Here is a 19,479-nt window from a genome sequence, read left to right on the forward strand (position 1 = left end):
ACCCAAACCCAAAAATATATCAATATCCACCTCTGTCGTATATTCGAAATCACATCATAGTTTTGCTTATGTAGCATTAAAACTACGAGTAAATAAAAATGAAAAAAAATGTTTCAGCTATCGGTTCCTAGTATCTCTTCAATAAATAAACATCTTCATTATTCTTGCTCGATTGTGAAACATTTCGAACAAAGATATTTACTTTACTCTTGTGGTCTTTTAGTCTGCAGTTTAGTATTTGTAAAACTCTAACATCTCTTCTTCCAAAACAAAGATATTTACTTTACTCTAGTGGTTTTTTAGTCTGCAGTTTAGTATTTGTAAAACTCTAACATCTGTTCTTGCAAAGGATGAGTCTTGCCTACAGTCACAAGTTAACCTCTGACTCTTTATCTTCCATCACAGCTTTTTCAGTCTCAGCATTGTCTCCATTTGTCTAAACCTCTGACTCTTTATCTTCCGTCACAGCTTTTTCATCATCTATCTCTGTTTTCTTTGGTTCAAACATATCCTCATATTTTGTAACTTCTTGTGTTTTGTTATCTCGAGAATTCTCCTCCTCCTTTGCCACTTAAATGTTGAAACTCATTTCTCCTTTCTCATCTCAGACCCAATATTCAAGAACACTCATACAAAGCTTCAGCTCCATCCAACCTCGTTTGTCAAACCAAACATTAAAATGTTACTATTTACTCTAAACAAATGTCTCAAAACACACCAGTGGAAACCACAACTAACCATTAAAATCACAATCCCACCGTTGAATCTACAGCCAGTAGTACCGTGACGCTCCCCACCAAATCTCAGCTCGATCGGGTACCAAACACTGTTCCAATGAGATAACCTCGAATCTGCTTTCTAGGGTTTCTGGTTTGGGCAGTTATAGTAATTTCTTGTGTAGGAAGAATCCCACATAGCTTCTTGAAGATAACTCCAATCGGGCTTCCGTCATTGGCTTCGAGCTCATGGCTTGATGGTGATCACGTAGGTGTTTTTTTCTTTCTAATCTGATGTCACATCCGGCGTCAAAGAGCCTCCAAAGGCACCTCTCCTAACTGCTTTATTATCTTATTCCTCTTTCTCGTTCTTCTTTTCTCCATATCCGATCTACTCCGAATTTGCTCTTCCACCACCACTGTGGCCTGCCACAGTCACAGTAATGACTACCAGATCCACCACCTCCGCAACGTCTCCTTCTCCATTGATTGTCATCCGGTTCGCCGCTTCCCACCTCCATCTCTCGGCACCATCTTTTCTTCTTCCTTTTTCTCTATTTTTTACGATCTCTCTTGCTCTCCCATACTCTCTCTCTCATGGCTACCTCTCTTCTCCTCTCTCTCCTTCTTGCGGTGATGTTAGGGTTCAACACCTACTCTCTCTCTCCATCCTTGTTGAACAAAGTCGGCGATATAAGTGTTTTTAACACACAATCACACAAACCCTTTTCGTTACACCGACGAAAATAACGTTGAATCCGCAGTGTTGGTGATCCCATGACTCTCTTTCTAAGGATTGGATTTGAACCGACGATGAAAGCTAATTAGAAAGAAGAAGAAATCGAATCATCCAAGAGAACAAATATGTGTCCATCTAAACAAAAAAAACTGATATGTATTAATGTTTAATTTAATAGGTTAGTGAATGGTTATTATTGGAAGAGAATGATGAACAGTATTAATTAAAATGTTTTCATTGGTTACCTGTTTAAATTGATGTGTCAACTCCGTAATGATTCACAATACTGATGTGTCAGACTCTGAAAAGAAACATTCAAGTTTTATTGTATTGATACTTATTTATAAGATAGGTATCTAAATATATATATATATATATATATATATATATATATATATACATTTTTACCTAATTTATATATATATATATATGTAAATATTTATTTCTTAAATTTTGTTTTTCAAAGATTTTTTTTTTTTTTTTTTGCAAACTATCAGAAATAAAGTTGCTGTTTTCCATGAAATTATAAACATATTTGTTTTTAATGATTGAAAAGAAAGAAACTCAATGTTTAATCATTTAATTCCAAGAAGTCAAAACCAAAATTTCTAGGTTTGTTAAGAATATTTTAATTTGAAATTGTGTTAGATATGCAACAACATAACATTTTAGTATATATATAAAGTTATAAATTAAATTCCAATATTTTATTGATTTATATTATACAAATAAAGTTACATTTACGTCATTCATAAATTTAGGTATGCCCTTTAAATTTTTTAAATTCATTATATGAATGGGGTTTTCAGTGTTAAAATGGATTTAGTATATGTTTATATTGTTTAATTTTCCAATTGAAAAATTTAATATATTTCAGATAAATTACATTTTATATAGAAGTCTTATTGTTTGAATGGTGATAGAAAACATCATTTATGTTCTCCAATTCACCACAAATCCTAATTTCCTAGTTAAAAGGAATTGTAACACCTCAAAATAGATACTGCGGTACACAAGGGACCAATTGAGAGGTTAAACATCCAATCGCATTGACATTACTTACCAATTATATGTGTAAAATTTATAATTTGTAATTTAATATTCAGTTTGATGGCGAGTTATAGCACACACTTAGATAAATGGTTAGTTGCTTGATTATTAAGTAAATGCACGTCACATGTATTTTTAAATTAGTCGTAATCGAGATATCATATTTGATCTCATGAGCAGAAAATATTAAATTAGTCATACTCGAGATATTATATTTGATCTCATGAGAAGAGTTTACGAGATTTCATTGCATTTTTTTTTTTTTTTCCGTCTGATGATTTTCATTATAAAATGCGATTGTAAACTATAAAGGTGGGATGCGTTTTTGAAACACTAAGCTAGAAGAAAAAAGAGATATCCTCAGAAACTAAAATCCAAGAAGGAAACTACACCCAAACGAGAGAAACTTATACAGATAATAGCAAACTACGGAACCTGAAGGAGTCACTAATGGTAGAGTCCCAATAAGCTCAAACAAGAGAACCACGGAAAGGCGAGTTGAAGCAGAACGAATCGCGGAACCTGACAGATAATTTGACAAAGGAAGATGAACGTACTAGCTCAAGGAAGACGACCAAACCAACCTTCTAGCAAAATCGGAGGAAACCCAAACAAGAGGGTAATTTGTACCATCCATAATATCAATAAGAGGAACCCGATTGAATACTCAGCCAAGGAAGGGCAAACAGAGACTAACCACAAGCAAAATCCAAAACAGATTACCGAAGCAGAACAAGTCAACCAGGCTAACAACCAAATCAAAGAAGAGAGGCCACAAAAGAGCTGATACCGGATTGCACAAAAAGGCCAAACCCGTAGATTAAGGACCTCTAACTCCAAAGATCTAGCCTAAACCAACGATTAAACTGTCCTAACTAGAGAAAACCTAAGCGATCAGACAACCTAAAACCAAAGCTAAGTCACTCAACACAACCAAAGGAGGAGGAACCCAAAAACAATGAGGCCGTTGTCGCAAAACCAAAGAGACCTTCAAAGCGAAGTCAGGGATACAAGAAGCTGGCTAAAAACAAGCCTCACACGAGACAGATCCAACGCAAGGCCAACAAAATCCAAGAAAAAGCTCTTCAGAACCACCTTGAAAGCAACCGAAACATGCGACAATTCACCACTGACTCACAATCAAACGAGAACAGAGCCTATGAGCTACAATGTCGAGACATTAGAACCAGATCGGGAACCTGAAACCTCCAACTGACCAGATCTGAGGGACGAGAGGGCCACCGGGGAATAGATCCACTTTCGAACATCAACAATCGGCCACCAGTCCTCCGAGATAGTCACCACGCCGGACTGGACTATCAACATCGAGAGGAAGGGACAAAGGGTGGAGACGACGGAGCTTAGGATTGACCAGGCTAGGAAGGCAAACACGGACAACACTAAAACGATAAGAAACTAGAACCGACGATGGTGTTGTGGAAGCCACCCATCGCCGGCCATCGGAGAAAATTTTTGTGTGACGGCTAGGGCGAACGGTTCTTCTTCGAGAGAGAGGAAGTTTTTTTTTTGCTTGACAGTCTTAGATGGTGATTGCATTCTCAAAGTACACTAATTTTCTGAGGATTTAGTCACATACCAGAAAAAGGCAGAAACTATACAAATCTTTTTTTATTACTACAATATTTCGGATATATTTTATATATTGAGAGTGTAATTGTTGAAATTTAAAAAAAACGTAATTACAAAAAATGTCAGTATTTTTTAATTCTACATCAAAAAACGAGTCGTCATGTCAGTAACCGCTGATATGCATTAAAATAACTAAGCTGTAAAGTGTTACAACAGCAATGACAACTGAATTATGGTACGTTGCGGATTGCGGCTGATTTAAGGAAAATGGCTGAGTTATGAGCAAACGACTAACTTACGAGCATAACTCAGTCTGGCGTTACAGCTGACTTAATGAAACTTATATGAGTTATGAGAAAATAGTTGAGTTACGAGTATAATCCAGCCGTAATTACTGCTGAGTTTTTACCCGATGGTTGATTTGTCAAAAAATTGGTTGAGTTAATACTTCGACACGGCTGAGTTAACTTTCTCCGGCTGGCTGAGTTATAACGACGACTTACTTATTGGATGTCGTTACGGCTGACTTACGTTTAAGTGTTATAAATCAGCCGTAATGAGCTGGATTAACAAAAAACCCAGCCATTTTACGGCTGAGTTAGTAACGAAAGATTAATTACCAGAATAGCATCCAATTACAGCCTAATTATGAAACGATACGTCTGAGTTAAATATTTTAAGTTGAGCTTTAATATTTAACGGCTGAATTTGGCAGCCATTTTTTCTTTTCTTAATTACTGTAATAGTATTCATGTTGCGACTGACGTATTGTTTTGTTTGATGGCTAGTTTAGTTAGGCTGATTTACATGTTAGTTTGGTGGCTTAATTGCCACTTCATCGATTGAAAAATGATGTCGGATGAATCATTTCATGTCATCATTCCATGTCATTATCATCAAAGGAAGTACAAAACGTCTATTTTTCTCCTCGTCTTGTTCTTCACCTTGTTCAAAAAAGATTTACATGTTCTTCATATCAACAGAGTTATCCTGAACTTAATTTTTGAACATCCAATTCGTCATCGTCTTCCTCATTATTCTTCATTTTCATTCATCATGCTCTAATATGTGATGGATCTGGTTCTGATAATTGTTGTTTATGATAATTGGATAAATAAAACACAAATATGTATTTAACACTGACGATAGAGGGTGTACAGTTGTGCAGATAGATGCGAAAAACTTGTTCGATGTAGTATCGTTGTAATATATTTGTTTACTTTCAGTTTCTTTCTTGTAATAACTCAGCCGAGAAGCAATATAAATAATTTGTTTACGTTCAGTTTCTTTTTGTAATAAGTCAGCCGCAAGCAATATAAATCAGTCATCATATGAATTTATGCAACCTTTTGTCTTCCGTGAAGTATTATAACTCAACCGTGAAGCAATAATATAAATCAACCGTCATATGAATCTACGCAACCTTTCGTCTTCCATGAAGTATTATAACCCAGCTGCGAAGCAATATAAATCAGTCGTTATATGACTCTATGTAACCTTTTGTCTTGCATGAAATATTATAACTCAGCCGCGAAACAATATAAATCAGCCATCATATGAATCTATGCAACCTTTTGTCTTCCGTGAAGTATTATAACTCAGTCGTTAAGCAATATAAATTAGCTGTCATATGAATCTACGCAACCTTTCGTCTTCTATGAAGTATTATAACTCAGCCGCAAAGCAATATAAATCAGCCGTCATATGAATCTATGCAACCTTTCGTCTTCCTCAAAGTATTATAACTCAGCCGCGAAGTAATATAAATCAGTCTTCATATGAATCTATGCAACCTTATGTCTTCCGTGAAGTATTATAAATTAGCTGTCATATGAAGCTGTGCAACCTTTCGTCTTCCGTTAAGTACTACAACTCAGCTTGAAAATACGAACATGAGTTGAGACGAATCACAATGACGAGAGAGAGAGAGATATTTATTTTGTTCGTGAACAGTAACACAAACGATTCAGTTTCCCTCTATTTTGATATTTATGACAGAGAAAACTCTGGATAATGATGTGAATATAAATTAATGACATGAATTTTTTTCTAATATTTTCGAAATAAAAAATAAAAACTAACCAATAGTGTTTATTGTAATTTCATCAAGGGCACTAAATATATAAATAATTTTTAGAAAATATTATCCCCTATATATCAAAAGAGAAGCATTATTGAAAAAAAACTGATATGTCGTCGCCAGAGAACTTTGTGCTCAATTTATTACTTGCTTTTAATATTCTATAATATTACATACAACTGTCATTGCTATTCAATTTATTTCTATACACAATATTTTGTTCCTATAAATTCTAAAATTGGTAAATATTATTCAAAAATTATAATATCAGATGTAAAAAATATATATTTAAATCATATTTTCAAAATTATAAATAATATTATTTTTTATTGTTCAAAATATTTTGACCAAAATTGAAATTAATTTTGAATAATAGATATTGGAATATCTTTTAAAAACAATTTGACGGCATCTTAAATTTATTTTAAACTATAAAATATTTAAACTTATGCAAATCCTAATTTTCAGTTTTCCATATAGAATTTTTTTGATATATAAAACTAACGTATATTAAAGATTTCTTAACGGCATCTTCGCCTCTGGCTCCCAAGTCTGCTCCTCAACACCATCACAATCCCAAATGACTCTCATCCAAGGAATCTTCTTCTTTCGAAGTTCATTGATCCTCCTCTCGAGAACCCTCACTGGTCTCGCATCCAAAGTCATGTTAGGCTGAAGATCCTCATGAATCTTAGCCAGCAACTGATCATCCTCACTGAGACACTTCCGCAACATAGACACATCGAAAAGCATACGGAAAGCACGCATAACCTCAGGTAACTCCAGTCTATATGCCACTGGTCCAACTCGCTCAATCACTCTGAACGAACCCATATACCTCAGACTCCAATCAGTCTCAGTCAATGACCTGTTCGGACCCCGCAACATGGCCATCTTGAGGTACACTCTATCTCCAACCTGAAACTCAAGATCTTTCCTCCTGCTATCGGCATAACTCCTCTGCCGATCCTGAGCTTCCTTCATGTTCAACTTGAGAACCCGAATCTTCTCCGAGGTTTCCTAAACAAAATCTGCCCCGTACATGCTCCTCTCCCCCACCTGAGTCAAGCATAACGGTGTACGACACGACCTCCCATACAAAGCCTCATAAGGTGTCATCCCAATACTCGCCTGGTAACTGTTGTTGTAAGCAAACTCTACCAAGCTCAAATGATCTACCCAATTCCCATCTATGCCTGAAATGCCCTCCAGAACACCGAAGTGAACTTGGAATCCCTATCAGACACAATGCTCGTCGGCACTCCATGCAACCTGACTATCTCCTTCACATAATTCTTAGCCAAGACCGCTGCTCCATCAGTCTTCTTAATGGCCAGAAAATGTGCCGACTTAGTCAACCGGTCCACAATGACCCAAATAGCATCAAACGTCCTGAACACTGGCAAACCCACCACGAAGTCCATAGTAATCATATCCCACTTCCACTCTAGAATGGGAAGACTCTTCAGCAAACCACCCGGTACCTGATGCTCAGCCTTCACTAGCTGACACACATCGCACCTTGCAACCCAACTATCCACATCCTTCTTCATCCCGACCCAGTGATAATACCTCTTGAGATCACGATACATCTTAGTCGCCCCTGGATGAATAGAGAACATGCTAGTGTGAGCCTCTCTCAGAATCTCCTGCCTCAACTCCTCATCCTTAGGAACATAAATCCGCCCATATACCAAAATAAAACCATTAGCTGAGACCTGATACTCAGAATCAATAGCCTTAGAGGCATTCACCAGCCACAAATCATTCTCCTGAGCCAAACGCACTCTGCTCAGCAGATCTGATCTATCAGCTGCAACCAAGACCAACGGCTCCTGAGAAACCGCACACAAACTCAAAGCACTGATCTCTCCTACCAGAGAATCCATATCTTGCTCCTAGCCAAAGCTGCTTGCTTCCGACTCAAAGCATCCGCAACCAAGTTAGCCTTACCAGGGTGATAGGCTATCTCCAAATCATAATCTGCCACCAGCTCCATCCACCGCCTCTGCCTCAAATTCAGCTCGAGCTGAGTGAATATATACTTGAGGCTCTTATGATCTGTAAACACCGATACCTTTGCACCATAAAGATAAGATCTCCAAATCTTCAGAGCAAAAACTACAGCACCCTCCAAGTCATGGGTAGGATAGTTGTCCTCATGCTTCCGCAACTGTCGCGAAGCATAGGCAATAACCTTCCCATGCTGCATCAACACACACCCCAAACCAACTCTGGATCTATCTATATACACCACATAGGATTCTCCCTGCTCAGGCAACACCAATACTGGAGCGGTCGTCAACATCTCCTTAAGGCTTGCAAAGCCCTCCTCACACTCCTGTGACCAGACAAAAGGAACATCCTTCCCTGTCAACTTAGTCATAGGACGTGCCCTGCTCGCAAACCCCCGCACACACCTCCTGTAGTAACCTGTCAACCCAAGAAAACTCCTGATCTCCGTGGCATTCTGCGGTCTAGGTCAATCCCTGATAGCCTGAATCTTCTCCGGATCTACTGCAAACACAATGTAATCCAGAAAACTCATCTCACACTGCCAGAAACTACACTTGCTCAGCTTAGCAAACAACTTCTGCTCACGCAGCTTCTCCAGAACTGCTCTCAAATGCACTGCCTGCTCCTTAGTACTCTTAGCGAAAACCAGGATGTTGTCGATGAAAATGATGACAGACACGTCCAGAAACTCATGAAACTAGCTGTTCATCAATCTCATAAACGCTACTGGCGCATTGTTTTTTTTTTTTCCAACCCAAACGGCATCGCCACGAACTCATAAACCCATACCTCGTCCTTCTACTTGACGAACAACACCGACGCTCCTCACGGTGATACACTAGGACGGATGAACCCCCTTTTTTTCTTCCTCAGCTCTACTAGACTAATAAACAAGTATGCTGACATCAACTCACCACCACTCGGATATCAACATCTCTTGTCCATCCAAGAACCTCTAGTAACTTGTGTCTTAGGGAAACTTCCACAAGATAGCTTATTACAAAGTTAGCTTTTCGCTTAGCAATTGTCCACAGCAAATCATCAATACGAACGTAATAAAACAAACAAGTACCATACGTTCGCACATTCTGATTTACCGCATCAAATGCTTTGCAAGCCGCCAACTCAAACCTCTTGCTTTGTCTCCCTCAGAAAGCTTACCATAACCTTGAATCTAGCAACCTTGTCCATCTCCAATGAACATAATCCAACATCGTCGAAACGATTAGATTATCCTGCCATGAAGGCTTCTCGTCAACTTAAGTATCTGGCAAACATGCCTTTTCCGGCTCATACCTGCTGCAACTCCCCTTTCCGGGACTCCAGCACCATCAGCCTCACAATCCTGGCGTACCAGCCACACATTCATAACCGCTCTGGTCATAAAACCCTGACCCATTGGTCAACACATCCAAAACCCGAGATTAAACCACCGTCAAACTCTCGAGGTCTACATTCAATCGTCATGTTTATACTCACGTCCTAGGCATTGATTGCTCCCAACTTTCCACCCTTAGGTTGCAATCTTCGAGCCATACCGATCTCACTCTCAGACCACCGTCTTCGAGTTATACTGTCTCACTCTTGGACCATAATCCTCAAGATCTTGGTATCAGAGGTACTAATCATCCCCTCAGGAGAACATCATCCCCTCTGCCACTCTCGGAGCCCACAACCCCTCGAGCTATCGGTATTCTGGGATAACCACCATCCCTTCAGGAGCAACAATCCTTAACGACTATAAACATCTTCTGACCGAAAGTACCTCCTCTGGTCCGAGTATAACATTGCAATGTTACACCTGCCCACTCAACTTCTAACATCCAACTGGATTAACCACCAAACAACAAAATATATGCTCCAAAAACATATGTCCACCTATCCGCCTCTCTAGGCTCGATACCTCTCGCGAAGAATCTCGCACCGGCCACCTACAACTGCTCCATCCTCCTAACATAAGATGGAAAAATCCTCAACCTCCGCAGCCCTCGGCTGCACCCCGCCACATGCGGTACAACTGGAGCCTGCACTGGTACCCTTCACGGTCACCGCTCTAACAGCACGTTAACTGATCCGCCAAGCGATCATCTCGACGTGTAGGTATGACACTTTATATAGCGATTTTATTAAATGCTATTGAGATATTCAATAATATAGCAGTTTTTCTGTAAGCAATCTTTAAATAAACAATAGTGAATATTAATTACTGTTAATATATTTAATAATAGTATTTTTTTAATACGTAAACAGTTTTATGTATTTATATAGGATTGTATTTATACTGTATTTGTACAAGCTATATATTGAACGTATAAGAGATTGTATTTACACTGTATTTGTACAAGCTATATATATTATTAATTCGCTCATTTAAATTTGAAAATAAAATGCTGATATTTATTGATATTAAAACTAATTTTACAAAGATTAGACATAATTGTATATATAAATTATAATTACAATAAGCCAATAAAGGGCCTTTTGTTTTGAATTGTTTTGTGGTTTCAGAAGGCCCATTAGGCTTTTTACTATATTCTGTAATTCTGTCACTAAAACACTTGATAAGAACACTTAATAAAAACTTATGCGTCAAAACATCTTCTTCTAAAGCTCGTCTCTCAGCTTTTGTGGTTCTCTTTCAACAGCTTAGAATTCTTCTGCTGGTCACTATACTCCTCCGTTACACTAGCCATCTGTGCAATTAATTATAAGAACATTAACATCCAGCCAAAAAATAACCAATGAATGAATGTAAACATATAAACATTACTGGCATAACAAAAAAAAAAAACTAAACAACGCTAGTAGAATGAAAAGTATATGCGTACTATTCGAAAACAAGTTATTACCTGCAACAAGAGAAAGCTTCGGAGTGGTAGGAGAGTAGTGCTAACAGCTGCCTCGACGGAGAGATAAAAGCCTCACAAAATTCTGAAATTTTGAGTTGCAATTGAGAAGGTTCCCACTTATGCAAATGCAGCAGAGTTGGTGCCTTCATACAAAAACCTTTCCATTGTTTAACAACACCAGACAGAAGAAGCAAGCACGAATCAGAACGAAGTAATATCACAACTCAACATCAATCAAAGCATCAACAAACACAGAAACGTGAAAAAGGGATGATAAAACAGCGAGCAACGACGATTTCAACCCTGAATATTGAGCTAGAACCTTAGAAACCCTAGCCTAAAATTCGATCCAATAAAACAGTTTAGAAGAAACCTACAACACCTTGAGAGAGATCTAAGAGCTAGAGAGACTCGAATCAAGTGGTTTGAGATCAAAGACAACCTATATGTATATTACACCAAAAACGAAAGCAGAATGGAAGATAAAATTTCAATCCTTTAGATTCGTCAAGGAAGAAGGTAGAATTAAGTGTAGACAAACCATCAGATCTATGGAAATACGAAGGTGAAAAGTCTCGCGCGTGGCTCAAAGGGTTCCTCGTTGATGTTTCAATAAAACTAGATCTGCTCCCGCCAACGTTGGTCACGGCGAATCCGTCTCTTGCTGCTGTGTGGGTTGGTGGAAGAAGAAGAAGATGAAAGAGACGATAAAGGGGAGACGGAGAGGAAGGAGTTTTAACCAAAAGAAAATATAAAAGGAGAAGATTTTAGCCGCTAGATATAATTCATCAACGGTGGAGGATAAGCTAAAGTCCAATCCGCGTCTCTATGGATTAGCCAATAAGAGGCTTTCTCGTTTATTTTGGTTTTTATTTAGTTTTATAATTTTTATGTATGAGTATAAAATTAAAGGTTTAAATTTTATAATATAGGGTTTGGAATTTAAGTTTTAGGAATTGAGAAATTTAGTTTTGAATATATATGACAATTGAATTGATAATTTAGAGATTTAAATATATAAGTAATAAGTATTTAAAAAAGATTGAAAATGTATTAATATATATATATATGTTACACCTAACTGATTTTTATAATTAATTTGTATATTTGTAATATCTTATTTATTCATATTGTATGTTACTAATATTACAAAATAATTTCTTAATACATTTTATTTTGTTAATTTATAAATAATGAATTATGTTTCAAGATTGAAATCTAAACTCTAAACCTTATACCCTAAACCCTAAACATTAAGGGTGTATGGTTCAATCTTGAAATACATTTCACTATTTTCAAATAACAAAATAAAATTAATGCAAAAAAGAACATTAAAATTTTTCACTTAAATTTTGTTTACAAATTAGGAACCTATGAGACATTAGTATAAATATATTTTGATTATATGATACATTAGTCAATTGTATTTTCCATTGTTACTTGTATATATATATTTTATTTTTGTGTTCTATATTATATATATATATATATATATGTCTATATATTTTAAAATTTTGTGTTCCATGGTTTATTTGTATTTCATTAATTTAATTAATAAATAAATTAATAAAATATGTTGAAGATTGAGCATAAAGGGTTTAGGATATATGGTTTAGCCGTTTAGGGTATATAATTTAGGGTATATAGTTCTATATTAAAACATATTTTTTACTATTCATCTATTAACAAATAAAATGCAAAAAAAGTTAAAACTTTATTTTATTTGATTATGTATAATTAACAAATGAATATTTAAACGTTTGATAATATTATTTGATTATGTATAATAAACAAATGAATGTATGAGAATAGTTATGAACAAAATAAAAGTTTTATTTATAGTTATTGAGTATTCTTAATTTATATATTTACTTTAGCAACGCTATATATTTGTTTAATTTTAATTTTAATTGACTCACGGTTTAAGCCATGGCTTACATTATCAGTTTTTCGCCATCAAGAATATAACAAAGCTTCATATATTTTGTCGATTAATTTTCTCAACAGGAAAAGAAGAAGAGTCACCGAGATTTGTTCCTTGAGTCTGTGAAATGAGAACTGTTGAATGTATCACCCACCCTGTTTCACAATGAGAAACCAAAATCAGAGATTCAAAGAAGAAACATGAGCAACAAGATACAAGTCAATTTCTATAGATATTTGTACTCATGAAATATATCATCTTACAACTCCACACAGAATCTAAAAGGCATGTCATCACTTCTAACCAACAAGAGTTCTTACAATAGCAAGTCTGATTAGTGATAAGCAAATAATCAAGTCTGAAAATCAAAAGCAAATTGGACCTACGGAGAAAGATCGAGCTACTACTTTGCAAAATATGATTGAGAAGAAGGGAAACCGCCATTGACGAGTTCAGAAGAGATTGTAAACTGAGAGGGATCGAGACTGAAAGATGTGACAAACAAATTGGGATCGAGTTTAGATCGGGTTTCGAATCGAGTTTCAGCGAGACAGAAGAGAGAAGAAGCAGAGGAAGAAGAAGAAGGCTTCGAAAGAAGAACCATCGTCTTTGTCGCCGGTATCAGCAACGAGAATCAAAAGCTCTCGATCTCTTCCACGATTGGCCATCACGGTCGTCGAGTAACTCATGTCGGAGATGAAGAAGAAAGGAGAGCGAAAGAAGAGAGAAGAGGTGGCGGCTGTTTAACTAGTAATTCAACCTAATCGAACTATTTCTCTTTTAGTTCTTTTTTTTCTTCTATTTTTTATTTTATTTTGTTAATATTATTCAGAAATTTTTTGGAGGCAATGAAATTTGCATTTTCCCGGTTATCTCTAAGATAACGTTTTCATTTCATCTATGCTATTGTAGAATCAAAAATTAAGCGCCAATATCAAAAAAATTCGCGGTCATTTTATCATAGCGTTTTTCTTTTTGGAAACGCTATATTTTTTTTTCGGAAACTCAATTATAGCAGAATCTTCAAAACCGCTATACAATATTACTACAAATACCTTCATTTTCTGTAGTGGATCACTAAATTCATGATTCAGACTTGAGAGAGAAGAAGAAGAAGAGAGCAGCCATGGAGTCCTTCCCATGTTTGTTTGTTTTTTTTTTGTTTTCTTTTTTTACTTTCTATTTTTTATTAATTTTATTTCTATTTTATTTAAAAACAAATAGAAATTTAATTTTCTTAAGGATAAAATTGTAATTTTAAAATAATAATACACGTCACAGGTAGTAAAATTACAACATTTAAACATTGGAGTATTAATTTACCTTAATTAACTAAACGAAGTATTATTTTTCCAATATAAAAAGTTCAGGTATTATTTATCCAAAATAAAAATAAATGAGGTATTTTAAAGCTTTTTTCCTGTTGTTTTTTCATCGACACCTTTAATAGATTAGTTCAAAGAAAACTAATTTAAAAGAATAATTGTTTATATAGAAGTAGTATAACGCGGTTCGGCATGAATTTTTCGTGCCAAAAAATCTGTTTTAGCAGTTGCATTATGAGAGATAAAAAAAAAGAAAAAAAGTAGCTCGTCCAAATAAACTGAAAAGGTCGGCCATTTGGAAATAGAAAACACCATCTTCACCAGATCTGAACAATCGGTAAGAAAAGCTACATCGTTATTATCAGCACCAATCATACACTTCACTTTCCAAACTAAATGTAAGATCTTCGCCTTAGATCTAACCGAATCAACTCACTATCTCACTCGTTCGTGTGTATGCGAGAACTTTAACGATATCGAATGAAAGTAAAACAGAAAATGAGATGCGAGACTTTAACCAGTTCAGCTCCAAATCGAAGCCTACATCTGGCCGGAGATTTACTCTGGAATTAACTAGATTGCGGTGGCTTCTTGATCGGAGCTTATCAAGCTTCCCGATTTTGTTAAAATTACGAACTGAAGTGAAAAGATTACAAAGAGAGAGAAAGAGAAGAGATCAACGCTCTTATAGTTTCTTCTAGAACTCTTCTTCCTTCGCACGTGACGTCAACTTCACACTTGCTCGAGTCAATGACTTAAGAGTCAAACCCTCTTTATCTCTCAGCGTATTCTCCAAAATTAGCATAATCGCATTATGGACACTTGGTCTTCAATTCTCCACCTTGTCCATCATGCCCCAAACCTAGTTTTGCAACTTGAATTCCATCTCTCGATTATGAGCAAACCCGCTCACCTTTATTTGTACCTTATGTACTTTCAAACCTCATGAACTAACTCGTTCAACTTCATATCTACCTGAGTAAACTCACTCAGCTTCATATTTTTCTGAGTAAACCCACTCAGCTCATATCTTTTTGGGTAAACCCACTCAGCTTCATTTGAAGATAGACCCACAACCTTTTGTAGACCGGATCTCCAACTTACTACATTTCCTCCAACTGTAAACACCATTCCCGATGTGGATCTACTCTTATCTTGATCCTTCGCGTAATCTGATTCACAATAACCTCTCATAAGAAACTCGCCTTCGTTTCTGTAACGCAACTTCCTCTTCAATGATCCTCTTATATACCGAAGTACCCATTTCACCGCCTGCTAATGCTCCTTAAGGGGTTTTCTCATGAACCTGCAAACAAGACCTACTAGATAAGCTAGGTCCGGTCTGGTTCCTATCATCAAGTACATTAAGCTACTAACTGTACTCTGATAGGGCACTCCTCTCATAGAATCACTCTACCTTCTGATATCTTCCTATGTGGCTGACTTAAGGTTAAAATGAGCTCTCATTGGTGTATCCACTGAATTACACTGATCCATGTAAAAATTTCCTAACATTTTCAGCAGATAACCTTCTTGAGAGATCTTAAGAGTACCCTTTTCTCTATTCCTGGTAATCTCCATATTAAGATCTTCTTTGCATCTCCAAGATCTTTCATTTTTATTTCTGAACTCAATAATACCTTAAGCTCAAAGACTTGTTTCTTATTCTTAGACGCTATGAGAATATCGTCTACATATAGAAGAAGATACACATACTCACCAATGTTGAATTTCTAGAAGTAAACACAACTGTCGTACTCACTCTTCTTTTATCCATTCTTCTACATAAATCTATTGAACCAGTTGTTCCATTGCCTAGGTGGTGACTGTTATAAACCATATAGAGACCTCCTGAGTAGACACACCTTGTCTAGATACTTTTAATCAACATATCCCTCAGGTTGCTCCATATAGATCACCTCATCCAAGAAACCATGTAAGAATGTTGTTTTCACGTCCATCTGTTGAAGCTCCATTTCAAAATGCACCACCATACTTAGAATAGACCTGATGGAGATATGCTTAACAACCGGTGAAAAAATCTCTTGATAATACACTCCTTCCTTTTGTGAATATCCTTTGGCCACCAGCCACACTTTAAATCTCGGACCTTCAACACCAATAATACCAGCTTTCTATTTGAACACCCATTTGCATCCTATCAGCTTATGTGTTTTAACTCTATCAACAAGATCAAATGTCTTGTTCTTCTTCAGAGACTCCATTTCCTCATCTGTAGCTTCAACCCATATATCTCAATCAAGATCCATCATCGCTTCTTGATAACTGCTTGGTTCCGGTTTTCCACCATCTTCTGTGACTAGATAAGAATAACAGGCTACCTCTTTTAGCTCATCTTCATAACCACATAATCCTAAATTCTTGGTGGAGGATTGATTTGCCTCCTCGGCCTCTCTCTAGTTAGCTAATAACCATCAGAATCATGTCTCTCAAATTTTTTTGTTTCCTCTGTATCCATCGGACATTTAGAATCCTATGACTCAATAGCTCCACCTTGAACATTTCTCTCCTTGAGACCGTTCTTACTTGCAAAAACAACACTAGAAAGGTCATTAGTTAATAATTGGGGTTTAGGGATCATACTTGAGCTTTGTTTTCCATTCAGGTCTTTGAACATCACATCATCTTTGAATACAACATTACGACTTATGGTGCACTTATTCTCCTCCAAAACCCATATTCTGAACCCTTAACACCTTCGGGATAGCCTGTGAATATCCCTTTATTTGCTCTGGGATTTAGGTTGCCATCATTCGTGTGCTCATAGACCACACACCCAAATTTCCTCAAACTTGATAAATTTGGAACATATGTCCACCTTTCCTCTAGAATCTCGAAATCAATAGCAGATGACGATGTTCTGTTTATCAGATACACCGATGCTGGAGCCGCTTCAGCCCAAAAATTTTGTCCTAAACCACTCTCACTGAGCATATTTATGACTTTATTCATAATCGTTCTGTTGAGGCGTGTAAGTACACGTTCCGTGCCTCACTACACCTTCTTTCTTGCAAAGTTCATCAAACCTGAAGTTGTAAAACTCTAATCCATTATCTGTGCGAAGCTTCTTGACTATTCTTTCACTCTAAGTCTCCACCATCTTTTTCCAGTTGACGAAGGCCTGAAAAACTTCAGATTTTGTCCTTAAGAAGTACACCCATACATTCCTTCACCAATCATCTGTAAACGAGATGAAATATTGACACCGGACAAGACTAAAAGGAACATTCGGAGATCCCCAAAGATCTAAATGAATATAGTCTAGCTTGTGTTTGGTGTAATACTTCTCAGACCCAAAACTAACTCTCTGCATCTTTCCCATAATGCAGGCTTCACAGAATTTAACCTCTGAAACCTTATCTGTGCCCGTCACACTTTTTTCTTTGCCAGAACATCCAGTGCTTTCTGACCTACATGACCCAATCTGCTATGCCATAGATGCGTATGATCCTCGCCCTCTGATCCTTTGTCAATGATAGCACTTAGAGCTTCTGCTTTCCTAGCTTCCGCTTGCAAAACGTACAATGTCTCCCTCCTTGTACATTTCATTATAACCGTGCAATCCTTTACCACTTTGAGAACTCTATTCTCACCTCTGAACTCATACCCTTTATCTTCAAGCGTTCCTAAAGAGATCAAGTTTATGGACAACTCTGGCATGTATCTAACTTCATGTAACACAAACATTGTACCATATGTGTTCATAAACCGTATATTGTCAATACCTTTAACCTCAGAATATGAGCTATTAGCCATCCTTACTTTTCCTGATTTCACCTCTTTGAACTCCATGAAGAACCATATATTACCCTTGAGGCCTTGAGACAGAACCATGTTCTTATTCTTCTCGAGCCACCTATAGCATTGCTTCCTATAATGCCATTCTTTACTGCATATCCAACAAATCTTCTTGCCATCTCTTGACTTAGATCTGGACTTATTCCTACCTTTTCCTTGTTGATTTTTCCTTGTCTCAGTTCTTCCCCTCACAAACAAACCTTTTGATACATACTTAGAGACTAACACATCCTTGAGATCCAGCTCCCTTGATCTTGTCGTACTCGCGACTTCCTCAAACCTTATCTTGTCTCGATTGTACTTGAATGTTCCCTTCAGTATCTCGTACTTCGCTAGAAGAGAACTTGACAGATGAATCGCTTGCACCTCATCTGGAACCTCTATCTCAAGATTACTCAGATCCATTATCATCTTCAAGAACTCATCTATATTCTCATCAATTGATCTTGATTCTTGCATCTCGTATGTGTAAAGCTTCAATTGCATATACACTCTATTAGGTAAATTTCTCTTCATGATGCTCCAACTTATACCAAGATTCCCATGCAGTACCACATTTTTCAATCGTTATAAACACCTTATCTCCAACATTTAAGAAGATCTTTTCCATCACCTTCTCGCTATGCTCGATCCTCTTAGCTTCATCCTCTATTTGCTTCTTCTTAACCGCCGGATCTGACTCTTCTTCTCCGGTGAGTGGTGGAAATGGTTCTTGTTCTACCAGCGCGTACTTTAACCCCAACATCCTCAGATGTGCGAACATCCTCATCTTCCAGAGAGAAAATTCTCCAGATCCATCGAATCGATACACCTTGAGCTTTGTATTTGACATCTTTGAATCAAGTCGATTCAAACTAATAACCTTCGCTCTGATACCACTTTTGTAAGATCTACGCCTTAGATTTAACCGAATCAACTCACAAATCACTCACTATTTCACTTGTTCGTGTATATGCGAGAACTTGAACGATGTCAAATGAAAGTACAACAAAAAAAGAGACAGGAGACTTTAACCAGTTCAGCTCCAAACCGGAGCCTACGTCTGGCCGGAGATTTACTCCGAAATTCACTAGATTGCAGTGGCTTCTTCATTGGAGCGTATCGAGCTTCTCGATTCTGTTACAATTACAAACTGAATTAAAAAGATTACAAAGAGAGAAAGAAGATATCAACGCTCTTTTAGCTTCTTCTAAAACTCTTCTGCCTTTGCACATGAAGTCAACTTCACACGTGCTCTGGTCAATGACTTAAGAGTCAAACTCTCTGTTTCTCTCAGCGTATTCTCCACACTTGCATAATCGCATTATGGACACTTGGTCTTCACTAAAGGTTCAACCTATGGATGTAAAGGAGATAAACTACGTCTTAGGT

Source organism: Camelina sativa, chromosome 4 (genome assembly GCF_000633955.1).
Source record: "Camelina sativa cultivar DH55 chromosome 4, Cs, whole genome shotgun sequence".
In the NCBI taxonomy this organism is placed as follows: Eukaryota; Viridiplantae; Streptophyta; class Magnoliopsida; order Brassicales; family Brassicaceae; genus Camelina; species Camelina sativa.